The sequence below is a fragment of the Solanum lycopersicum genome, chromosome 12, assembly GCF_036512215.1.
Source record: "Solanum lycopersicum chromosome 12, SLM_r2.1".
NCBI classification, from domain to species: Eukaryota; Viridiplantae; Streptophyta; class Magnoliopsida; order Solanales; family Solanaceae; genus Solanum; species Solanum lycopersicum.
The window spans coordinates 11330344-11358092 of NC_090811.1; positions in this window are offsets into that span (position 1 = coordinate 11330344).

A 27749-nucleotide genomic window follows, 5' to 3' on the forward strand; every position below is an offset into this window, starting at 1 on the left:
TAAGGGTATGAACAACTCAACTCAAGGTCCTTCGTGGGTAACATATGATATTCTCATGATTAGGAATATAATCTCAAAAAGATTGGAAACTTAATTCTCAAGACATAGAACATTAAGATACTACTCCTCTCACAGATGCTCAACTTAGGAAGTTTATATAGAATTTATGAGTGTGAACTACTCAACTCAATGGTCTAAAGAACATTATGGAACTCATGTATACAAATCTTCTCATTCTCATTCTTAATTCCTCAAAACTTAGTTCAAATCGATAGTTAATCACAAAGGATTCACAATTGAACTCAAAGACTTCCTTGAAATCAACTCTTAAATCTATCTTGAATGTAAATTATGAATTCATGTTTTATGATTAATGATACTAAGGATCTCATGATGATTAAGTATACATATGAATACATTATACTAATTATCATACAGACTTTCTTGAGTCCTGAAACAAGTTACTAGAAATTGAACAACACTCCTAAAAGAGACTCAAAGATGTTCGAGAGAACTCTCAATACTTTACTCTTAACTTAACATTGAATTAGAATTATGCATTCAAGGTTATGAATTGTGGTAGGAAAGTTATTATAATGATTAAATGTGTTTTTAGATTGTTAATCATGAGAATCATTCAAGAAAAAAATGTCTTGGCGCAAGCCCACGACGCGGATAGGAAAAGTTCACTCTGAACGAACAGGCGCGGACCTAGTACTTTTTGTCCGTCTTTTTCTTCCTCGTTTTCTACCACCAATTCGCCTAGATTTGATTATTTATCTAAATTTCTCTTTAAATTCAGATACCCAACACATGTACACAACAATCTACTCATAAACGATCGGAATTTCCTAAAGAACTCAATAATCCCATTCTAATTCAAGAATGAAAGCCAATTTCAAGAATACTATTCAAGATCATCAAGACTTTAAACTTTCTAAAACAAAATTATGTTAAAATTAACATGATTTATGCGCGGGTGAATAAAACCAACACTATTAAACTCACATACCTCTTAGGGATGGCGAAAATCCATAACAATTCTTAAGTATCTCGACAAACGCCTTACGCCTTTCTTCTTTTCTCCTCTTTTATCTTCTTTCCTCTTCTTCTTGAATGTTTAACTAAAATCTAGGCGTATAATAGCAATATAAAACTTACCCTAATCAGTTTATACCCCTAAAACCTTACTAAAAATGAATCAAGTCTGATACAGTAATGAAAAGACCAAATTACCCATCATTATTTTTGGGTGACTTTGTTACTTTGACAGCCTGATTGCAAAAGGGCATATATCACTCATCCAACCTCAAAACTTAGAGAACTCTATGGAGTTGTAAAGATAACTCAAAGACCTTTCAAATGCTATTTTATGGACCACCTAACGTATCTTGTACGAAAAGTTATGGTCATTTGAAGTTGACCCAAAACATAGAAGAATTTAGGAATGACTGAATGAACTCTCTTTAGTTCTTCTTGGAACTCAAGGTGCTATATCTAGTGACCTTAACACTCAAATTTTTTTTAAATCTCTCGGTAAAATTCTTCTCATAACGAAGTATGGTTTGAGTCTTAGCTCAAATTTTTTAGGGGTGCTACAATGCCAACATGGTTAAAGAGACATACTCTTTAGGTGATTCCATATTTCTTTTTAAGCATAGCTTAGTGGCTCCACTTAGTTGAGGAATTCTATAACCTTTCAAGGTATAATATACTTATGGCAGCGTGGGCGAGATGATGTATCATCAGTACCTTATAGTATTGTGTTGGTTAGAGTATCTCCCAAATTGAGGTAAAGTGTATTTTTATATATCATCTATTATATTGAGTTCAGAGATGAGAAAGTATTTTGTAAAGCTTTAAATAATTTAAATCTTGTTTCTTTACATTCAGCTTGAGTACATTGTTATCTATTGTACTCCTTCTTTCAGTTATTTTTTATTCAACTATATTAAATACTCATACATTCAATGTAGTGATATCATTCGACCTTAATCTTTTAATGGTGCATATACAGGTTCTTAGGATCCTCAACAAAAGTATGTTGACATAACTTTATCCTCTCGTCAGCTTTTGAGTGACGTCTCTTTGCTTTTGAAGGACTCCAGTCTTATGAGTTTTTAGTATTAGTATCATTTTAGTATTCGTGAGTCTTATCCCGACACTTGTCTATATATGGTGGAGGCTTCATACATAGACAATTTTTTAGAGTCTTCCAGTTTCAGGTATTTTAATTTAAAACTTCTGTTTCATACTCAGTATATTCAATGATGTTTTAAGATTCAGTAAAATGTTTTATTAACGTTTCTTTTAGTTTGATGCTTATGTATGGTCAAGTTATTCTTCCACTTGTAACCGGCCAGGATAAGGATTCGCTAGGGGACTATCCATGGTTCTTGAGTTTTTGCCATGTCTAGGGTGTAGGCTTGGATCTTGACATATCGCCCATGATAATTGAGGATCTCTTCGGACCGATGCAATCCTCTAATCACTGCAGATCACAAATATCGATGCAAAGACTACTCTAGCACTAGTAATATAAACTCCGTCATTTGATAACACTGAAGAAATCCCAGAGTCATTGCTAAAATCCATAACTAAAATTTTATTGGTATCTATATCATCTCATCATTATAAATGATAGTCTCCTTGATGAATAAATAAGGATCATCAAAGCCTTTATCGGCACATAGGCCATTTACTAAGGAGGGACAATATGGAAAATAAAGTTGCTTTACATACACATCAAAGTTATAGAAATCATGTAGTGGGAAAAGGAGATTGAAATTCACCTATCATAGCAAGATTTAAGGAGGATTTTGATTTTGAAGAAATAAATGAATAGTTCAATACGAAATATATTTGAGATTTTTCCGCAAAAATGAATAGGCCAAAGAGGATAAAGAAAATGAAGATGACAAAAAGATGGATGATGATAATTTTAAAGGTGAGTCCAGCGAAGTACATGTAAAAGATAATAGGAAGCATCTTTACTATCAAAATGACTTCTTTGATTTTCTTTCATATGGTTCACCTGATCATGAACCTGGAAAAGTGGCGCTCTATAAATAAAGGAGAAAAGAAGATGAGAAATTTTGAGTTTGAGTCAAAGGAAAAAGTGACAAGATTCTCTCTGAATGAGTTATGTTTCACAACTTCGAATGTCTCATTATCTTTTTTACTTTATTCAGAGAGAGACACTTTTGCATATTCATGATCTGGTGCACCATAAGAAAGAGAATCAAAGAAGGCATCCTTGCAGTAAATAGGATTCCTATTATCTTTTACATATAGTTCTTTGGATTCAACTTTAACATCATCATCATTCATCTCTTTGTCATCCTAATTTCCATCATCCACTTTTGATTTAATATTTTTAAGATAAAGTCCTTTACATCTTTCTATTCAACTTTTCATTCATTTTCTTGAAATCAAAATCATCCTTAAATTTTCTTATGACACGGGGATTCCCATGTCCTCTTCCCACCACATAATATCTTGAGATTTTATGTGTACATAAAGCAACTCCATTTTCCTCATTTGATCTTCCTAGTGAATGACCTATGTGCCTATGAGAGCCTCGATGCAACAAATCTCTTCCCCAAGCATACTAACCTTTAAGAATGGTTGGAGGATATAGATACGTGCAAAGTTTAAAATGTGAATATAAAAAATGACTCTAGGTTTCTTCAGCACTATGTAATGGCAGATGTTCTATTATTGGTCCTAGAGCAGACTTCGCATTGATATTTGCGGTCTGAAGTCACAGAGATAGAGATGACTGCCTTGATCTTGATTGTTTCTCAATCATCATGGGAGATATGACTACTTTGTGAATAATACACCGATCGGTTCAATAGAATTTATTTTACCAATAACTAAAGATAGTAACATTCATACTAAGTACTTCTAGCAAAGAAGATATCATTTTTCAGCCAGGATCCATTGGAACACATGAAACCAAACTAGATCCATTATATAGCATTGAAAAAGATGATAAACGAAATACAAATTTAGAAAAACTACCAAGGATTGGATTGAACAAGCGATACGGATAAAAATGAGTATATCGGAAACTAATACAACCGTGAGATGTAGAGGGCATAACTGTAGGTATGGATGAGGAAAATGAGTTTACATGATTTCATGATCATCCGGTATAAATGGATGTATTTTGAGGTGCTAGAGAATATATAACATGTAGATCATTTATGTCACCACCTAGTATCCTCGTGCTTTTGTGCCTTCAGGTTGTGTCTATCATTCTACTTTTGCTGATGAAAATCCTTTTCATAGTAGAAATAGTAATGACCCTTTAGGCCATTTTCATTGTTCTCCGACCTCTTTAGCATTAAAGATTTTCTATAGTGACCCCAAGTTAGTTATGAGTTGATGGGACTGACAGTTCAGACACCAGGTCGTTCGTTTGAGTTTTGTGGAGGTTTGTGTTTTTTGGAGATGCATGGGTCCTACCTTTCTCGAACAACAAGGAGGTAGGTCTATGCACTTGGTTAAATATGACTGATTCATTGATATGCATTACCTATCACCAATATGCTTGTTTGTTGATTGCACCATATGGTTTATAGCTCGACTCTTAGATTGGCTTTTCTGGTGCCTAGCTTTTTGTTCATTGCATTGTGACCCTTGGCTTCGCAATAGTGATGAGAAAATTCTGAATTGACTTTTTGTCCGTCTTGGTCATGACCCAATAGGTCGTGATAGCGATTAACAACTTTCATACTTTTTAAGAACAACCCCCTATAATTTCAGCTTTCATCCCCAACCTCAAAACGCGATATCTCATGCTTTGAAGCTCTGATTGAGGTGATTCAAAGTCATGGACGTCCGAAATGTAGTGTCAGAGCTCTCTATTTGAGGTATATTATGTTTTGAAAGGGATTTATCTCTTTTTTGTCTTCTTTAATTGGTGATTTAGGCTGTTCCAGGTATGGAATTGAGCCCCGTTTTATGGCACAAGCTCAAATTGTTCTTTAGGCGTTTTGACAGTGTTATTTTTGGAATTCCTACTGTGGGTCCCATTTTCTTATTTTTGACTCGATTTTTGGGTTTGTTTCCAATTGTTGTTATCTAGTGTCTAAATGAATTGATAATTTGATAGCATAGTCGTGTTTGGAGGTATTTATAAAGTGCATATCTCACGTGCAATAGATCTAGAGAGCTCATGATTGGCTTTGAGAGAGGCTTCAGTCTACGTTCTTGATTGAGAATCTTAGATAATGCCTAACATAGATTTCATGCAAGTTTTGATTGCATTTGCTAGGTATGTAGCTTTCCCCTTGTTATTCCATAGGAACCTGGGTTATGTGTCGGTGTTGGGATCCTTAGTTTAATTAGAATTGCAGCTTCGATTTATGTGTTTATGATCTCCTTTGTTCTTGTTAGAATTCATAGTTTGTGGACTTAGACTAGGTTGAACCTCAAAGTATGCTTTAGTTTATGTCTTACAGCCCTCATAATTATGATTTGCTCCCTATAGGGCTTGTATTAGGTCGTTCTCCTTGTGTTGGTTCTTGTGAATTGTGATCTTGATGGCTCGTTGTAGTCATGAGATGATGTGTGGCAATATTTATAAAACTATCACTAAAAAGGGTAATTAGAGGGTTGCCGTTATCCCTACTAAATATTTCCTTCTAAGGAAAATTAAAGTCTTTCTAAATGCCACACTTGTCTACTTAATATCATCTATGTGAATAATTTACTTCTATTGTGTTATGTGCTTAGCTAAATCCGCACTAATGCCTTGAGATTAAATTATTAAAAGCACACAACATTAGTGTGAATTTAACTAAAAACATAATACAATAAAAGTAAATTATCCATACATATGATATCAATTAGAAAAGATAAGTATGACATTAATTGATTAGTCTTTAATTTACCTAAGAACTTAATATTTAGTTGGAATAAAGTCAACCCTTTATTACCATATTAGTGATAGTTTTAAAATTATTACCAAATGTATTTTTATCTAGAAAACACTGGTTTTCAAAATTTCCCTAATCAGAAAACTTCAAAATAGATCTCTTTCTATAATTACAAACCAAAAAAGTAACACCCAATGCAATCTACATGACATTAAAACTCTCCTGCACCTAATATAGATTGAGAAAGACAATACCCAAATCTTGATCAGGTCTTGTGATGATCCATTGTATTGTGTATGAGTTGATTATCCTTCTTTTCTTATTGTATTCTTTATGCTTTTTTGTTGACTTTCGCTTGATAGCCCGTTGCTTATACCTTCGGGCTAAGTAGGCTTACCTACTAGTGGGGTAGGTGTTATCATTATCTGAGAAATCAGGTCGTGACATGTATGAAACGTCAATGTATTTCTAACCCATATCATACAAATTGATTGGAGTGGAAAAATTCTTTAATTTGAACTTAAACAAATGAAAACATGAAAATATTGATTCACAAGGATAATAACTTGACTACTTAAAATTTGATATAAGGAAAAAAAAAGTAAGAATTATATCTAAAAATAACAAAGAGAAGAAAAAAAAATTAAAAGGAAATAGCTTATACCTTTCTCGGTAAAACGAATGTGGGTGATGAGATTACTGAATATGCTTCCACCTCACTAAATTAACTCAAAAAAGGAAAGAAAAAAATTTGGAATTTGACCTTGAAAGTTCTAGGTTGGGGACACTGAGTCCAACATCCTATCTAATTAAATAAATTTTAGCCCTTTCGGCTTTGAAAATCATTGTTTAAATAGTGAGAAGGAGAGAGTTATTTATAGGATTCATATCTTTTAATTATTAATTCTAACTTCGGTGTGGGACTTGGGAAAAACCAGAATTTCCTATAGGATGTGAATTGACGCGCTGCAAATGTACAATTTAATAAGATCTTTGAAAGAAAGTTAAAGTAAAAAAAAATTAAACGACAAAGGATAATATTCTAAACATTATGGAGGGCGTGTTGAGACGACTAGTGCAAATATATCAAAAAGTATTAGGAATGATAAAGATGACCTTTTTTTATTATAAAATATTAATGACACTACTTTGACTCAATACTTCAATATTAACATCACAAGTTTATTAATTATTTTGAATATCTATATTTCCCAAAAAACATTAATATTTAACAATTATGACTTTTTTATATGGCGTCGAAGTTGTGCTACATTACAACACTTATAGCCACTCAAAAATAGCTTAGTTATTCTCCATAGCTATAGTTTGATAATTACAATTTGTAGATACATACAATAGGAAGGAGAGAGATGAGCGAGATAGGAAGAGAGGAGAGTGGAGAGAGAGAGGGAAAAGAGTGGAGAGAGGTGAATTGTATATGTATATTATTTAGGTATATTATATATATATATATATATATATATATATATATATATATATATATATATATATATATATATCAAGTGAGATTGGGAGAGGGAGGAGAGAGGTGAGCGATAGATGAAAGAGAGTGGGAGAGAGGTTAATTTTATATGTATATCGGTTAGATAATTGTATATGACATTTTTATTTGTATATGTGACAAGCGAGATTGGGAGTGGGAGGAGAGAGGCGAGCAAGAGAGGGTAGAGAGTGGGAGAGAGATAAATTGTATATACATATCGTTTAGATAATCATATATTATACATATGCATTATATATATAGCAAGCGAGATTGAGAGTGGGAGAAGAAAGGCGAGCGAGAGAGGGCAGGGAGTGACAGAGATGTAAATTATATATGTATATCGGTTAGATAATCGTATATATATATATATATTTGTGTGTGTGTGTATATTCTGACAAATTATACACATACAAATGTGACTAATTATACAAACTTGAAGTCAACCCACATAATAAGTATTTAATGTTAGTCGCGAGTGGTATTTATAGCTAACTATAATTACGATGAGTAATTAAATAGTATAAGTTTGATTAACCGCGTAATTTACCCTTAAAATTAAGTCATTTCAAGCACTATACATGAAAAAAAGAATATGTAATAGAAGAAATATATGAAATAATTATAGCAAAATTATCCCTATACTTTAAAATAATCAAATTTATTCATATATTTTATTTGTATTCCTGGCTTCTTTAGGTCAAAAGATACATTTGAACAAAAGTCTGACAACAAGGAAAATTTATACGTCAAGTATAACAAGGATGTAATATAAATTATATATGACATTAGAAAGATAAATTTATTATGTTTCCTTAAAAGATAATAGGAGGAACATCATATATGAAATTAAAATGTGTTGGTCTTAAAATAAATTTTGAGTCGCTTTTACCTGTATAATACTATTTCATTATGTATCATAGTGTAATTATTGTGTTGTATTGTATTGCTATATAATTAAATGAATACATTTATTTGGATAGATTATATTGTTTTTCATCATTACAGAATATTACATATACATGATTTAAATAATAAACCTAGAAGAGAAGAAGGATATGATGTTTAGTGCCACATCTGAGCCTACAATATGACGTGACCAACACTCGGAACCATTTTTGGTTCCAAGGAAACCATTGGTTTAGCCTACTAGTACACTAAATGATATAACAATCACGCGAATAATTTTAAAAGATGAGCAAGTTGCAATTTTAAAAATGCAAACTCAAAAAATCTATTTTTACAAATCTGAAAATTGAATAATTCAGATGATTCCAAAACAAACTGAAACTTTAACTCACTTAATCTTCTATGAAGCCTCTAATTTACTAAAGATAGGTTACAAGGACAAGATCAAAGGCTATCTATATATGTTACTAACAACATACCATAAGTACTAATACTCTAGATAAGTTAGAGCCCTCTAAAAGTTAGGATATCTTACTCAAGTTGGATAAAAGTTTCATGCCCAGAGCCTACGCACTGGATGTGGCCGGCACTCAAAAACCATTGCTTGCCCCAATCAAGTCCTCATCGTGGATAACTACAAGCGGAAGATTAAAACTCATGCATACACTAACATCAGACTAAGAGAAAAGCTTAATCAACAATGTAATACATCTCAAAACTCTCTGAATATACTGAGTGTGAAACATAAGTTTTAAATGAAACATGTGAAACTGAAAGACTCTCCAAATTTTTTTATTTATGAAGCCTTTACTATACAAATATGAGTGTCAGGACAAGACTCACGACTCCTCAAGGGAAATACTACTAACAACTCATAAAACTGGAGTCCTCCAGAAGCAATGAGGTTTTACTTGAAAGCTGAGAAGCATATAATGATCTCAACAGACTCTTGCTGAGGGTCCTAAGAATCCGTATATGCATAATTAAAAGATGCAAGTCAAATGACATCGGTATAATCACATATAACATCAAAAATAAAAATACATGACAACAATAAAAGATTCTCGGTCTCAGGGACATGAGGACTGACCAATCTTTAATGTCTATAAGGGATCACTAGCCTCAAGTATTGGAGGTAGGAGCATCAGACGACCCTACATTAGTGAAATAATGTAGGCACAAATATGTGTTACTACATGGAACGTGCCAAGTATGATAGTAATGCACAAGATTTATGAAATAATGCTAAAAGAACTTTACTTGACATTCAATGGCCAAGCTAAATCATAAAATAACATGTTAGAAAATAGAAGTCATAACCATGGTCAATGCAAGTTAAACATCTTTATAACGCATTTGAATTCCGTTTAGAATGTAATCTTAATTCATTATTATGGGAGATTTACCTTTAACCTACATAGATCATTTGAGCTATAACATGAAATTCGGTGTCTATCCCACAAAAAAAGAAGATGTGCTTACTTTGTAAGGTAAGAACCATAAACTTCTAACATAGGTAGATCCACTAGCAATCTCTATGTAAGAAAAACCTATGGGGCACTTAGTTATGAGATGTGGGTAATCACCTCTTATTCACTTGGTTCTTAACATAAATCTAACGAAATACTTTGAACAATGGTCGGGAATCGTATTCCTAAAAAGAAGAGTCCTCGTTTGAAATACTTTAGTTTTTAATTCCTTAAAAAATCAAATCAAGTTTAAAGCTGGCCAGGTCAATCGTTTCAAAGGAAGAAAATAAAGGCCAACTCAATATGAATGTCGATCCGGTAAATCACCTAACTTTGTATAGTTGAAAGTTTCCAAATCGGTTGAAAGAATTGAAAGGAATGCTGGAAAATGATCTTTAAAACTTTAACTTCCACTTTCAATAGTCAGAAAAAGCGCAGACGACACCTGTCCCGATTGATTGTTTTGAAGTGAAGGGATTTTTCCTACTAATGAGTACATATATGCGGCCTTAGTATTGTATTATAAAACGAATTAGCAGGGGTACGTGCAAAGTATTCAATGAGTATCGGGGAATTGACCAAGTATTACTTCACTTCCTCTTAGTTCAAGCTATTCCTTAGCGATTGTTCACCTTGCACTGCCCGAGGCCTCCATAAAGAAGGTGTTCTTTTGCATTACACTTATTTATGTATTTGTTTATTGTCGTTCTGAAAAAGGCAGATATTGATCGTGAAAGCACCGCCCGAAGGTGCTAATTGAGCCGATCCCAGGGGCCTTTTTCACAAAAATGGGGAATCTTGTATTCCAATAAAAGCAGAAGTGATGTGGATTATTCAAGAATTGAAGTTGAGTTACTTTATAAAAAGAAGATATCAATGAACTTCTATGAAATGGTTTCATGGGATTCATCCAATTATTTTGATCGTGGAATATCATTGAGAAATAGAAATCAAGGTCATTAATCTTAACTTGTCTTATTATCCATGTAAAGACACAATAAAGTAGCCAATCCAACCTAGAGTTAATTATATATAATAGCTCTTTAATCTTGATTCAACTTAGGTAAGAAAATCTTTCAACCTTATGAATCCATTATTTATGTGAGAATTCTTTCACATTGATTTTTTAATTGTATATGAGAAACCCTTTTCACAACAACAACAACATCGAAGACCCTTTCACAACAAAAAAAAATTGATGCTTTACTCTCAAAGAAACTTTAATTATTTTCATCGATTTCATAAAGAAATATACATATCTTCATAAATTCATCTTTCACAATTCAAAAGATTTATAAATGATCAAAATCTAGAAATCATGGATCATGCATGCATTCAAGTGAATTCAACTTTTAAACATGTAAATATCTCAATTCATGCATAAAAAGACATAAACCAGTCAATTAGATCATAATTGAATAGAATCCATTAAATTTAATAAAACCCTAACTTTAATGGGAGATTCTAACTTGTAAATATGAAGAATTTAAGAACCCAATGGAGGAAAGGACTCCATAGGTGAATACTATCATACTTTGATGTCAAAAGTTCACAATTAATGGTGAATTTGATGGCTGACCTAGACACCGTAGACTTCTTCTTCATGCTTTAGAGAGAGAAATTTTAGGGAAGAACTTTGGAGAGATTTGAGGAATTTGAATAATAACTTAGAGTAGTTAGATTTCAGGATTAAAGAACTATATGGGGTCTGGGATTATGATTAAAATGACATAATTTAGGCACTAATCAATTAGGAAATAGACCAAAAATATATTTTAAAATAAAGGTCGACCACAATATACGGTTGGACTCAAGGTCCGTACGTCCATAGATTTTACTGATTAACCGTAGAAAGTGATCAAAAAAATATAAATTTGGCCAATGACCGACGAAACTCATGTAAGGCTCATAGGTCTAACAACGTTCTGAATGTGCCACCAGTTGAAACCAACTTTAAGCTTCAAAATTTCACTATTTTTGGGGTGACCTATAAGACCAACCTATGACCCATAAAAGGAACGATAGACCATCGTATTGAACTGTCAAAAGCATACTACTGTGAGTTTTTTTGAAAAAATTATTTTCCTAGTGCCAACGTTTACCATCTACCGTCTGTCGAAGTTACTATGGTTCGTAGATAGGATCCTTTGGTACAGACACTAGCCCAAATAAAAACTGTATTTTCCAAATCGAAGGTGTTACACCAAAATTTACAATCATGCATATAAATAAAATAACTCCTCGTTTATGCATAAAAAGTATCTAACGTTCACTATCACAATTTTTTTTTTGTGTATTAAAAATTATACTGTAAATGTTATATAAAAAGTTGATTTTCTTTTTGATTTCTAGAACAATCTTATTTTCCGATTATTTGACTTAATTATTGGAGGTTATTCCTCAAAATCATCATTACTAGAGTAACAAACTTTTTAGAGCTATATTCAGCCTCTACAAATCTCTTATTTGATTTGTGCAATTTATTAAATTCCATAATTTTAATTTTACTTCTAATGCCCCAACTATCACTATAGATGAAAATAAATAAAAAAATGTTTAAAATCAGTAGTTATTTGTTAAAAAACACTCATTCACGTAATTTTTTAAAATTAAATATGTATAATATCAACACAATTATTCATGAAAATCAAAGTCGGACAAAAGAAAAGATAATTTTCATAGGTTCTGTAGTTTTTTTTTTTAGTAAGACACACTTATATATAACCTAGAAATATAAATATAGAGTATAAAAGAACATGTGTCTTCTACAAACACGTGCATGTTTCATCTGCAAGTGACTTCTTGTAACAATCCGCATGATCATTTTGTTCTTTTGAATCTATTTTTAGTAAAAAAAATTTATAATTGTTTATGATTTGCGAGAATAGGTGAAACGATTTCTCACGTAATCAGATGACGATTAGTTGAGATTTTATAGTTTTGAAGGTTTGAAATTTGAGAGCTTTGATCAAGTCGACATTCTAGGTTAACTATATTGAATTTAAATTTTGACAATTTTATTAGATTTGAATAGTGATTTGTGACTTGAATACATGGTAGGTACATGTTTTCAAGTGCTCGGGAATGATATAATCCTTCTGTTGGATTTTAAATTTTAAAGAATCTATGTTTAACCAAGGCCAAGTTTCTATCAAGATGACCTCACATCAGTGATTTCATAACTCCAACCTCATAAAAATCATATTGGTTGACAAAGTGATATCAAACATATTTTGGACTAAACTTGAGAGATACCTTTCATGTTAATGCGTGTGTAAACAAATAAAATTTTCATGATCCAAGTATACACCCTGGACGTGGCAGACACTCGAGAGTCATTACTTTTACCCAAGTAAAATCTCATCCAGGCTGACTACAAGTGAAAAACTAACTTAAACATACAAAGATTAAAAACGGAAATAAAAGTTCATAAAACTTAGATACATACTTTAACTCAAAAGAAAGCTCTGAATAAGATATATGTACTTGCCCCAAAATAGGCAATTTACGTCTTTAAAACATTTCATAAAGTAAATGAATAGACTTTTGAAACTCTATAGTCTATCTATGAAGCCTCTAAATGACAAATAAGGAAGTCGTGACAAGACCCACGACCTTCTAACATCTGATATAAATGAAGGTAAAAGGGGAACCTTCCGTAAGTAAGGAGGCTCACCACAACTAATTTGAACTCCAAGTGGTATCAACAAATCTCCTTTTGATGACACTAAATACATGTATCAGCATCATGAAATGACGCAGTCCAAAGGGCTCAGTATGTAGAATACATGAGAATAGAAGGGGAATTCTAAAACATAACATAAGTTTGAACTCGATAAAAGGGAAACATTCTTTCCACTTTTCAAACTTACTCAACTCAATGAATATTCAAGGATACTCAAACTTACTCAACTTTAAGTACCCAAGGATAAGATACTCAACTCAGTAAAACTCAAAAATAAGGTACTCGACCCAATGAAGCACAAACTCAAGATACCCAAATATGGATACTTAACTCAATATAAAGCAACAATAAGAGATGCATTATATGGAAATCTTTTAAAACAACTTCAATGATTTAAGAATTCAATATACTAAGTTTTCATATATAAAAATACAATATAACATTGTGGGAGTTTCTCTAACTGAAAACCACCACTTTGAGCCTAAGTGATGAAACAACGTCTTTCCCACACTGTCACAACTTTCCTATACTGTGCCATCATATAGGATGTAACACCGCATATCCAAAACAGACCAAAAATCATTTTTTCAAAAATCTGCAGGTGCAATCGACGATCACTATCAATAGACCATAGTCTGATTTATGGTACGTACTACGCATCCATCATTTGCCAGTGAAACTTTCCCAAAACTCAGTTAAAATTTTTTTGACAAAGTGTCGATCCATGGAAAGACCTACAGTTCGTAAGTTAGACTACAGTCCGTAGCCTGTTTCCATCTATCAACACCCATTTATCCAACCTTCGACATGAATTACGATTGACAAGTACAGTTCGTAGATGGAATTACGGACCGTAGGTGAATATTAGCAGATAGTTAGGGAGAAAATGTTGTTGGCTCAACTTCAAATAATCATAATTATTAGCACAAAATGAATTAGGTGTCCCATAACCTATGAAATGATAGCTAATTGAATCAACTTTCCATAGCCACCAAAATTAGTAAAATCAGAATTCTGAGTAAAAAATGTTATCCCCGTTTTAGTAAAAGCCTGTCAAACAGATCGAAACGAAGGACTGTTGATTGAAAGATAGCCTGTTAGTCGAGGTCGTCGTTTGGTCCGAAAATAATTAAATCAAGTATCTTTTGGTCTTTTCCTACTACGTTTAAACCTTAAGATATGTCAATTTGACCCTAAATCATCTAATTTTTGAAAATTTAAGCCTAAAAACATAAACTTACCTAAGTCAAAATCATAAATAAAAACTTAGAAATTTAGAAGAAAAAAGGAGATAAAGATCAAGAACCCTAGTTCAAGAATGCAACAAGCTTTTAGAAGTTCCAGCCCCGAAAACTAAATATTTATCCATGAATTTCATCACTAGGTATGTGAAATTTCACTAGTCGGTTCCTTTCACCCAAGATCCCTAGTTTTCAGTCAATTCTAGATTCTCTTATAATGATTAAACCTAGGGTTTCTAGAATTACAACAGATCATCATAAATTAGTTAAATAATGTTATAAATCAGATTGTAAAGTTATTACTCAGTTTATCACATGAATTTCAGAACTAGCTATGCATTTCTTTAGTTTTTGAATTACACATGCTAGCTTATATATTTCAGTTACTTCAGATATACATCTCTCAGTTATTAATGCATCATTATCAGATTAATAATTGCATTCTCATTTTACATGTTTAGTTTTGAGATATCTAGTATTTACAGAAATTTAATCATAATTAGTTAGCTACATAAATCATTGGGAGTAGCATAACACTGAGTTAGACTAGGGTGTAGCGTACCCAATTAGTCTTAGGTTGTAAGTCCCCTCTGTGGGCATCAGTTTAGTGATCACACCAGCATGCCTTTATACCTCTAACAAGGTATATTGGGTCCTCACGGTGGGGCGTATACATCATACTCCACATTTAGTTCATGTGATTTTATTATCGGTTATTAGTAGCACCCACAGTTTATTCAGACTTTCTTACATTGACCATATTTACAGTTCAATTAGTATTCAGTCTCAACATGTTATAAATTTGGTCATTGCACCCAGTCAGTTCAGAATTTAGTATATCATGTTCAAAACGTTTTTACTTTCTTTTGTGCTTGTTCACTTAAGTTCTATTCTAGTTTTACCTGCTTGTTCACTTAAGTTCTATTCTAGTTTTACTCTATCCTACATACTCATTACCTTTAAAGTACTGACACATGCCTATGCTACATATTCTGGTGATGTAGGTACAGGTTCTCAGCATCTAGATCACATTAATATCAATTCCCGATCTCCAGCTCATTAGAATCAGTGGTGAGTTTTCATTCTCTGAGGATAATAGTCATGAGTTCCTTTTAGTGTTTTAATCATTAATTTTCAGTCTTTGCTAGACTTAGGTGAGGCTTGTCCCAACATTTCTAGTAAGTTAGAGGCTTATTTGAGACATAGTTAGTTTTAGCTTAGTATTGAGTTAATATTTTCTTTGTATTAAACTCAAAATTTTCAAATATCTCAGTTATAATATATGGGTATTTCCCTATCTTTTCTTTTTAACCTATGATTTTTTGCTTCCACATCAGTTTAATATATTTAGTATGCTCATGATCACGCTAGCAAAGTTAGCTTAGGATTACTCGTGGTCCTAGATCCCGTGTGCACGTCTCGGGGGTAGCTCGGGGCATGACAAAACATGGTATCAGAGCAATAGGTTTAAGTGTCCTAAGATTTCTGAAAAGCCGCACTAAGTAGAGTCCTTTTCATGGGTGTGAAGTGCACCACATCTAATGAGAGGGAGGATATAAAGTGTTTTAGGGAAAAAAACCACTTTTTTATTACTCTTATCATGCGTAAGGTATGATCTAATTCTATTCTAACTCGACATTCTATGTTTCAGATCATGCCTCCTCGTAGAGATACACTAGGAATATGAATGCCAAAAATGCAAACGTAGCTTCTCCAGTCCTAGATTAGGAAGTCTCCAATGTTGAATTCAGGAATGTCATTCAGATGTTGGCTTAGAGTTTCGCCAATCAGAACAATCAACGGTTTCAAGCTCATATTAGTGGGAATGGTGGAACAGCAGCAGCCAGAGACTGTGGTATTATTAGGATGAATCCGTCTGAGATCATAGGATCACTAACTAGTGAGGATCCCCAAAATTTCATGAATGAGATAGCGAAGATCTTTGAGGTGATACAGGTCAGTAGGATTGATCGGGTTGAGTTGTCATCATACCAGTTGAAAGATGTGGCTCATATCTAGTACACTTAGTTGAAGAAAAATAGGGGTACAAATGCAGCTCCTATTACTTGGGAGTGGTTTAATGTGACCTTTTTGGAAAGGTTTTTCCCTATAGAGTTGAGAGAAGCAAAGGCTCAAGAATTCATGAATTTAAGGCAAAGAAACATGACGGTCCAAGAGTATAGGCTCAAGTTTAACCAACTCTCCAGGTATACTCCTCACATGGTTACTGACTCCAAGGCTCATATGAATAAGGTCTTGTATAAAATGTAAGATTTTGTGAAAATTGAGTGCAGAAATGCTATGTTACTGGGAGATATGAACATCTTTAGGATTATTACTCACGTTCAGCACGTCGAGGGTGATAAGCTTAGGGAACAGGAGAAGGAGAATAAGAAAGTTAGTACTGGGAACTATGACTATTCTCAGCAAAATCTGGTGGTGGAAATCGCTCTAAGAGTTAGCAAAACTTTTTAGCCCTAACCCCTTAGACAGCTAGTATCCCATCCTCCAAGAATAGGTATCACCAGAAGTTTAGAGCACCAGGCTCTACACCTTAGGGAAGTGTTTAAGGAACCAAGACTTACCCCACTTGCCCTAAGTGTAGTAAGAATCATTCAGGTGAGTGCCTCACAAGAAAGGAAGGATGTTTTGGTTATGATCATTCTTGTCAAAGGTTGAGAAACTTTCCTTCTAGACGGGGTCAAGGAGGTGGTAATGTTAGAGCTCAATCTACAACTTCAGTAGAAACATCAAGTCACCCGACTCAGAAGGGTAACTTATCTTGTACAGGTGGCGATCAACGCCAGAATAGGTTGTATGTTCTTCAGGCTCGCTAGGATCAGGAAGGTTCTCCTAATGTAGTCACTGGTACGTTACAATTCTTTGACCTTGATATTTATACATTATTAGATTCAGTGTCTACTCTTTCCTTTGTAACTTCTTACATAGCAGTCCAATTCAATATCAATCCAGAAGCTCTCTCAGAACCTTTCTCAGTCTCTATTCAAGTCGGTGACCTAGTTATAGCTTGACAGGTATACAGAAATTGCCCTGTCAAAGTCTCTTTGAAATTTCACCTCAGTAGATCTTGTAGAGTTAGAAGTGGTAGACTTTGATGTCATTATTGATGATATCCTCATTTACTCTATGAATGAGGAAGCACATGCGAGTCATATGAGACTTGTTCTGCAGACTCTCAAGGATCGCCAATTATTCGCTAATTTTAGCAAATGTGAGTTATAGTTGCAATCTGTTGCTTTCCTTGTTCAGATTATATCTACCGATAAGATCGGAGTGGATTTGCAGAAGATAGAAGCAGTGAAACAATGACCTAGACCTACCTCTGTTATAGATATCAGAAGTTTCTTAGGTCTAGCGAGTTATTACAGAAGGTTCGTGGAAGGATTTTCATCCATAGCCTCACCATTGACTAGGTTAACTCAGAAATTGGTCAAGTTTCAATGGTTAGATGAATGTGAGAAAGTTTTTGCATAATTGAAAACTAGATTGACTACAGCTCCTGTTTTGACTCTACCAGAGGGTTCATATGCTTATGTGATCGAATGTGATACATCCGGAGTTGTCCTAGGTTGTATGTTGATGCAGCGAGATAAGGCTATAGCTTATGCTTTTAGACAACTTAAGGTTTATGAGAAGAACTATCCAACCCATAACCTCGAGCTTGTAGCAGTGGTGATTGCACTCAAGAAATGGAGACACTACTTGTATGGTTTTCAAGTAGATGTCTTCATTGACTATAAGAGCCTTCTGTATGTGTTCACCCAAAAGGAGTTGAATCTTCGCCAGAGGAGATGACTTGAGTTCCACAAAGATTATGATATGAGTGTGCAATATCATCCTGGTAAGGTGAATGTAGTAGCATATGCTCTTAGCAAATTATCTATGGGTAGTATAGCCCATGTTGAGAAAGAAAGGAAAGACCTAGTTAAGGATGTTTAAAAGCTTGCTCGCTTGGGATTTCGCCTTATGAGCATATCAGACTGTGGTGTAATAGTTTATAATGGAGTAGAATCTTCTTTGGTAGTGGAGTTTAAGGAAAAGAAAGATAGTGATCCAATCTTGTTTGAACCTAAGGGTGTAGTCCATAATCAGAGAGTGAAAGTTTTCTCCCAAGGGGGAGATGGTGTACTTCGCTACAAGGGTAGATTGTGTGTTCCTGATGTGGGCTAGTTGAGACAACATATTCTTGGAGAAGATCATAACTCTAGATATTCTATTTATCCAGGTGCCAATAAGATATAACGCGATCTGCGGGATGCGTATTGGTGGAATGACATAAAGAGTGATGTAGTACATTTTTTGAGTAAGTGCCCCAATTGCCAACAAGTCAATGTAGAACATCAGAAACCATGAGGTATGACTCAAGATATCGACATTCCTACTTGGAAGTGGGAAGTGGGGAAGTGATCAATATGGATTTCTCATAGGGTTACCTCGTACTCGCAAACAACATGACTTCATTTGGGTGAAAGTTGATAGGATGGATAAGTCTTCTCACTTTTTAGCGGTCAAGACTACAGATTTGGCAGAGGACTATGTCAAGCTTTACATTAATGAAATTATGAGGTTACATGGGTTCCTTTGTCTATAATCTCAAATAGAGTTCCTCAGCTTACCTCTCATTTCTAGAAGTCATTTTAGAAGGGTCTTTGTACTCAAGTTAACCTTAGAACATCATTTCATCTACAGACAGATGGATAGGCAGTGCGTACCATTCAAAACCTAGAGAATATGTTCAGAGTTTGTGTGATCGATTTCAATGGTAGTTGGGATGATCACCTTCCTCTAATTGAGTTCTCCTACAACAATAGCTACCATTCCAACACTTATATGGCCCCTTATGAGTCTTTGTATGGATGTATATACAGATCTCCTATTGGTTAGTTTGAAGTACGTGAAGCACCTTTGATAGGGCCAGATTTAGTCCTTTATGCTATGGAGAAAGTGCAACTCATTAGAGATAGATTTAAGACAACCAAAAGTCGCTAGTAATCTTATGTGGATGCAATGAAAAAGAAAATAGAGTTCCAAGTTATTGATTGGGTTTTCCTGAAAGTATTATTTATGAAAGGAGTGATGACATTTGGCAAGAAAGGAAAACTCAGTCCTAGATATATAGGACCTTACAAGATTCCGAAGAGGATTGTAAAGGTGGCATATGAGTTAGAATTGCCAGCAGACTTAGCAGCAGCAGTGCATCCAGTCTTCCACATCTCACTTTTGAAGAAGTGTGTGGGTAATCCAGACTTTGTAGTGTCATTAGAGAGTGTGGCTGTGAAATATAGTCTTTCTTATGAGGATGTACCCGTTGAGATTCTTGACTGTCAGGTTAGAAGGTTAAGGAACAAAGAAATAACATTACACAAGGTTTTGTGGACGAGTCGGTCCGTAGAGAGAGTTACTTAGGAAGCAGAAGCAACCATAAAAGTCAAGTACTCTCACCTCTTTCCTTCCGATTTCGCTCCAGCTTGAGGTAATAGTCCCTCTTAAATTTTCAGCCATTCATGTGTGAATTCAACTTTAGAATCATGTTCTCTCAGTTTGCACTTGCATTTTCAATATATTTGCATGTTCTTACAACTTAATTCAGTCAGAAACTCAGTCGTCATCTCCCTCTATTTCAGCTAGTTTAGTCTTCATTCGAGAACGAATGTTCCTATGTGGTAGATGATATAACACCCCATATCCAAGATAGACCAAAAATCGGTTTTTCAAAAATTTGCATGTGCAACCGACGGTCACTATCGATGGAGCGTAGTCTGATCTATGACCCGTAATGTCAATTTGTCATTTACCTCTGAAGCACTCACAAAACTATATCAGAAAAAATTGACTAAGTGTCGATCAACGGAGATACCTATGGCCCATAAGTCAGACTACGTCCGCAGTTTGTGTCCTTGAATCAACATCCCATTTGCCCAATCTCTGACATGAACAACAATTGACCAGTATGGTCCATACATGGACATACGGACCGTAGGTGAAATTTAGTAGATAATTAGGGGAAAATGATGTTTGGTATGCTTCAAATGAACATAACTCCTATGACAAAATTATTTAGGTGTCTCATTACCTATGAAATGATATATAATTGAATTATCTTTCCATAGCCACTGAGTTTGCTAAAATCAGACCTCCGAGTAAATAGTTATGCCCGTTTTAGTAAAGGCATGCCGAACAGACCCAACCTACGGACCCAAATGACGTACCATCGATTGAACGACGGCCCGTCTGTCCAGGTCATCCTTTGGTCTGACAACAATAAACTAAGGGGTATTTTGGTACTTTCCTACTTCATTTAAACTATCACGCCTCGAGTTACCCCCGTGACGCGGACACGGAACCTAGGACCACAAGCGATCCCAAGCTAACCCTGCTGGCATGATCATGAGTATACTAAAGATAATAAACTGATGTGGAAGCTAAATCATAACTTAAAATGAAAAGATGAGGAATACCCATATGCTAAAACTGATATATATGAAAACTGATGAATTTAATACAATAACGTTACTAACCTAACATTAAGCTAAAACTAACTATGTCTGAAATAAGTCTCTAAACTCAACTAGAAATACTGGAACAAGCCCAAGCAAAATCTAGCAAAACTTAAATTGAATGACTAAAGACTGAAATGAAACTCATGACTGTTATCCACATAGAATGAGAACTCACCACTAAATCTGTTTATTCGAGATCGGAAATTGATCTATGCATGATTTGGATGCTGAGAACCTGAACCTACATCACGAGAAGATGTAGCGCACGTATGCGTCAGTACTTGAAAGGTATTAAGCATGTAGAATAGAATAAAGCTGAAATAAAACATAACTGAACAAGAAAAAAAGCAACTATAATAATCTGAACATGCTATGCTGATTTCAGAGCTAATGAATGCAATGACCAATTTATAACATGTTGAAACTGAATACTGAATATACTAATAAATGTTCAATACAGAGAGTCTGACTGAACTGTGGGAGCTACTAATAGCCAATAATAAAACAACATGAGCAAAATGTGGAGTCCGATGTATACGCTCCATCGAGAGGACCCAATATACCCTGCCAAAAGTATAAAGGCATGCTGGCGTGATCACTAAACAAATTGCCCACAGAGGGGACTTACAACCTACTTGGCTAGTAGTTTTGGGACTATTAGGTACGCTAAATCCTAGTCCAACTCAGTATTATGCTACTCCCAATGAATTATGTGAATTAACTAATTATGTCTGAGTTTCTGTAAATACTAGATAGCTCGAAGCTGAACAATGCAAACTGAGAATGCAATATTTAATCTGATAATGATGCATTAAAAATTGAACATGCAAATTTAGAATGCATCATTATCAAATTAATTGTTGCATTATTAGTTTGCGTGTTTAGTTTTGAGTTCTCCAATATTTATAGAAATTCAGTCATAATCAATTAACTACATAAATCATTGGGAATAGCATAATACCGAGTTGAACTAGGGTTCATTGTACCTAATAAGTCCCAAAAGTACTAGCCAAGTAGGTTGTAAGTCCCCTCTGTAGGGATCCATTTTGTTATCATGCCAGCATGCCTTTATACCTCTTGCAAGGTATATTGGGTCCTCTTGATAAGGCTTATATATCAGACTCCATATTTAGGTCATGTGCTTTTATTATCGGTTATTAGTAGCTCCCACAATTAAGTTACACTCTCTTCAATTGACCATGTTTACAGTTTAGTTGGTATTCAGTCTCAACATGTTATAAATTTTGTCATTGTATCCAATTAGCTCAGAGTTCAGTATATCATGTTCAAAACATTTTTACTTGTTTTTGTGCTTGTTCATTTATGTTTTATATCAGCTTTACTCTATCCTACATGTTCAATATCTTTCTAGTACTGACGCATAGATGCACTACATCTTCTCGTGATGTGGGTTCAGGTTCTTAGCATCGATATCAAGCTTATATCGATTCCCGATCTCCAGTTCAACAGAATTAGTGGTTAGTCCTCATTCTCCGAGTACAACAGTCATGAGTTAATTTCAGTCTTTTAGTCATTTAGTTTCAATTTTTGCTAGACTTAGCTGGGGCTTGTCCTAGCATTTCTAGTCAGTTAGAGGCTTATTTCAAACATAATTAGTTTCAGCTTAGTTTTGAGTTACAATTTTCTTTGTATTAAACTCATAATTTCCCCATCTTTTCATTTTAAAGTATGATTTTGCTTCCACATCAGTTTATTATCTTTAGTATGCTCATGATCACGCCATCAGGGCTAACTTGGGATAACTTGTGGTCCTAGGTCCCGTGTCCACGTCTCGGGGGTAGCTTGGGTCGTCACATAGGACCTCTTAATTAAGTGGATCCACTAGTCTATGCTAAAAGCATCTTACAGAGTCATTTAAAATGTATGAGCCTTTACTACCCATGATGGCTACATGTTTTATGGAGAGTTCGAGTTAATATGAACTCGGACCCTCCATATCAGTGCTCAATACTACTCCCAAAATATACTTAACTCATGTATTTTAAAAAAAACTTCTTTCTCTAGTTTGAGTTAATTGCTTAACTACCCTATTAAAAGAGGTAACTACTCTTGAAAACTCTTTCTCAAAAAATATAAAAGTCATATTTTAATATGATTATTGATGACTCAGGAAGTCATACTGCATAAATATTGATTGTTTATCTAGATACCATACTGCTTAAACATTAATGGCATAGTCGATTGTCATACTAATTATGCTTTAGAAACTCTTATCAAAACTCGTCTTTTTCATAAAAGAGTTAGTACTCAAACTACTCAAAACTTTTTTAGAAATCTCAATTTCGTGTCACCTGAAATATAAGATAATTCATTCTTGGAAATACTTACTTTTCATATATTATATTAAAGAAAAATGAACTTTACTCTTACTCTTTAGTCAACTTCAAAGCTTAAGTCTTAAGACAAAGTTAAAAAATTTTGTAAAAAACTTCTCAAAATATGGTTCATGTCGAATTATGGATGTGAATGACTCAATGCAAGATTTCAATAATCATAGATAGAACTCTATGTTAGGTAGTGGAGGCTGATTAATATATTTAACTATTTACGTGGTTTAACCTCCGCGGTGAGGATGGCAGGGGATCATGGGGGGTGGAGCCCCCCATCCGAAGGCGTGGTTTGGGGCAGTGCCCCAACCTAAATTTTAGGCTTTCCTATTTATTCTCTGTAACCAAAAATATTCTAATTTATTAATATAAATATACCTCACCGCCGTGGAAGTTTACTAACGGGGTGTTAGCATGAAATATTGAGTTTTCTCTTTCTCTCTGTAGATGTATCAACTCTGTCTCTTGAAAGTTCTTTTGTTCTTCATTCATCTAGTGTGAATACGTGAATTTGATCCTAACAACTGGTATCAGAGCCAGGTTGATTCAACACGATCACTGAAGATGGATAGTTTGAAGCTTGGAATCAAGAAGTTTGATGGATCTGATTTCAGTTTCTGAAAGATACAGATCGAAGATTATCTGTACCACAAATATCTTCACGAACCGTTGACCGGGGTGAAGCTGGAATCCATGACGGAGGAGATATGAAAACTCAAGGATCGCCTGGCTCTAGGGTTGATTCGGTTGACTTTATCAAGAAACGTGGCGTTTAACATCGTGAAGGAGAAGACTACATCCGGTCTATTGAAGGCACTGTCAAACATGTATGAAAAATCATCGGCTATGAACAAGGTATATTTGATGCGTAGATTGTTCAATTTACAGATGTCTCAGAATGGATCCATTTGTGATCATATAAACGAGTTCAATATGATTATGAGTCAACTAAATTCTGTGGATATTAATTTTTAAGATTAAATTAAGGCGATGATTTTGATGTCATCTCTGCCTGAGTCATGGGATACTGTTGTTGTTGCGATTAGCAGTTCTCGTGGATCTGAAAAACTGAAGTTTGATGAAATCCGTGGTGTTGTTCTTAGAGAAAGTATTCGCAAAAGAAAAGTTGTAGATTCATCGGGAAGTGCTCTAAGCGTTGACCAAAGGGGGAGATGTAAGATGAAAGACAAAAATCGACATGGTCGATCAAAATAAAAAAAATAGAGGAAAATCCCTGAACAGATCAAACGTGACTTATTGGAACTGTTGAGAAAAAGGGCACTTTCAGACGAAATGTACAAAGCCAAAGAAGAAACATGATCAGAAATTTGGAGATGACAATGATTCTGTAAATTCAGCAGAGGACATTGGGGATGCTCTAATCCTTAGTGTGAACAGCCGGGTTGAATCATGGATTTTGGATTCTGGTGCATCTTTCCATTCGTCTCCAAGCAAGGAGTTGTTCCAAAATTTCAAATCTGGAAATATTGGAAAAGTATATCTTGCTGCCAATAAAGCCTTAGAGATGGAAGGAAAGGGGGATGTTTTTGCATAAAGACCACCTCGGGAAACCATTAGACATTGGAGGATGTCAGATATATTCGTGGGATCAAGAAAAATCTGATCTCTGTTGGTCAGTTTAATAGCACGGGACATGCAGCAGACTTTGGGAAAGGTTCATGGAAGATCGTGAAAGGTGCTATGGTAGTAGCTCGTGGTACCAAATCTGGAACCTTGTACACCACTACTGGCTGTATAAACATGGTCGTTGTTGTTGAAGGTGCTTCCGATTCATTTCTGTGGCACAACAGACTTGCACACATGAGTTCTAAAGGAATGAATATGTTGGTTGCTAAAGGAGCATTAGAGGGTCTGAAGTCTGTTGATATGGGTCTTTGCGAGCTGTGTTATGGTCAAACAGAAAAGAGTAAGCTTCAAAAAGATTTCTAGAGAGCCAAAGAAAGTGCGGTTAGAAATGGTCCATACAGATGTTTGGGAACCATCTCCAGTATCATCACTTGGAGGATCCAGATTTTATGTTACCTTCATTGATGATTTCAGCAAGAAGATATGTGTTTACTTCTTGAAGCATAAGTCAGATGTGTTTGCAACTTTCAAGAAGTGGAAAGCTAATGTTGAGAATCAGACCGGTCTGAAAGTCAAATGCCTAAGGTCTTACAATGGAGGAGAGTATGAAAAATAAGAGTTCAAGGCATTCTGTGCAGCTGAGGGAATTAGATTGATGAGAACAGTTTCTGGTAAAGGCAAGGCAGAATGGAATTGCTGAGAGGATGAACAGAACATTGAATGAGCGTGCAAGGAGTATGAGGATACACTTTGGGCTGCCCAAAACACTTTGGGCGGATGCTATGAGCTCAGCTTCATACTTGATCAATAGGGGACCATCAGTTCCTTTAGGGTTCAAGATTCCAGAGGAGGTGTGGACAGGAAAAGAACTCAAGTACTCACACTTGAGGATTTTTGGTTGCACTTCTTATGTTCATGTTGATCAAGAAAAGAGAGACAAGCGTGACGCCAAGGTGGTGAAGTGTTAATTCATAGGCTATGGTTCTGATTTGTTTGGTTACAGGTTTTGGGATGACAAGAACAAAAAGATCCAGAGACATTGTGACGTGACATTTGATGAGTCTGTCCTGTACAAGGACAGAGAGCAGAAGGTTCTAGACGTTACAAAGCATGTGGGAGTTGAGGTTGATTTGGAGAAGAGTAACTCCAGAGATGTCGAAGCAGATACGCAACCAACTCCTACTGAAGAATATGAAGTGGAGAAAGTTACACCTGAGCAGGTGTTAAGGAGATTATCCAGATCCATCAGGGCACCAAATAGGTATTCACCTTCATTACACTACCTATTGTTGATTGATGAGGGGAACCAGAGTCTTTTGATGAGGCCCTACAGGTGGAGGATTTGATCAAGTGGGAGAAAGCCATGGATGATGAGATGAGGTCACTTGAGAAGAACGACACATGGGTGTTGACTGAGTTACCTGCAGGGAAGAGAACTTTGCTGAACAAGTAAGTTTTCAGAATCAAGACTAAACCAGATGGCAAAAGAAGTTTCAAGGCTCGTTTAGTGGTTAAAGGATATTCACAAAGGAAAGGTATTGATTATGATGAAATATTCTCTCTTGTTGTGAAGTTAACCTCTATTCAAATTCTGTTGAGCGTTGTTGCATCAGAGAATTTGCATCTAGAGCGAATGGATGTAAAAACAACGTTTTACATGAAGATCTGGACAAAGAGATCTATATGCAGCAACCGGAAGGATTTGTGGTTCCAGGCAAGGAACACATGGTGTGCAAGCTCACCGTGAGCTTTTGTGGACTAAAGCAAACACCAAGGCAGTGGTACAAGAAGTTTGACTCCTTCATGACCAAGAGTGCATTCTGCAAAGCTGAAAAGGATCCTTGTTGTTACTTCAAGAAATACACTGATTCATATGTCTTTCTACTCTTGTATGTGGACGATATGTTGATTGAAGGATCTAGTATGAGGGAGATTAACAATCTGAAGACAAGGTTGTCTGCAACGTTTGAGATGAAAGATTTGGGTCCAGCAAAGCAGATTATGGGGATGAAGATTTCTCGGGATAGATCTGCTGGCTCTTTAAATCTATCTAAGGAGTTGCACATTGAGAAGGTGCAGAGCAGATTCAGGGTTAGTGATGCTAAACCCAGGACTACTCCATTGGCAAATAACTTTAAATTGTCAAATGAGCAGTCACCCAACACTGTCGAGGAGCGTGATCACATGGCACTTGTTCCATATGCTTCAGCAGTTGGTAGTTTGATGTATGCTATGGTCTGCACTAGACCTGATATAGCACATGCAGTGGGAGTTGTTAGTAGGTACATGGAGAACCTTGGGAAAGAGCATTGGGAAGCTGTGAAGTGGATTTTGAGATATCTAAGAGGTACATCCAATACTTCATTTTGTTTTGGCAAAGGCAATGTGACTCTACAGGGTTTTATGGATGCTGATCTTGGTGGGGATGTTGACTCGAGCAAGAGTACATCCGGTTACATTTACACCATAGGTGGAACAGCAGTGAGTTGGATGTCCAGGCTTTAGAAGTGTGTTTCTCTTTCATCTACTGAAGCTGAGTATGTGGCAATAGCTGAAGCTTGGAAAGAGATGATATGGCTGGCAGATTATTTTGAGGAATT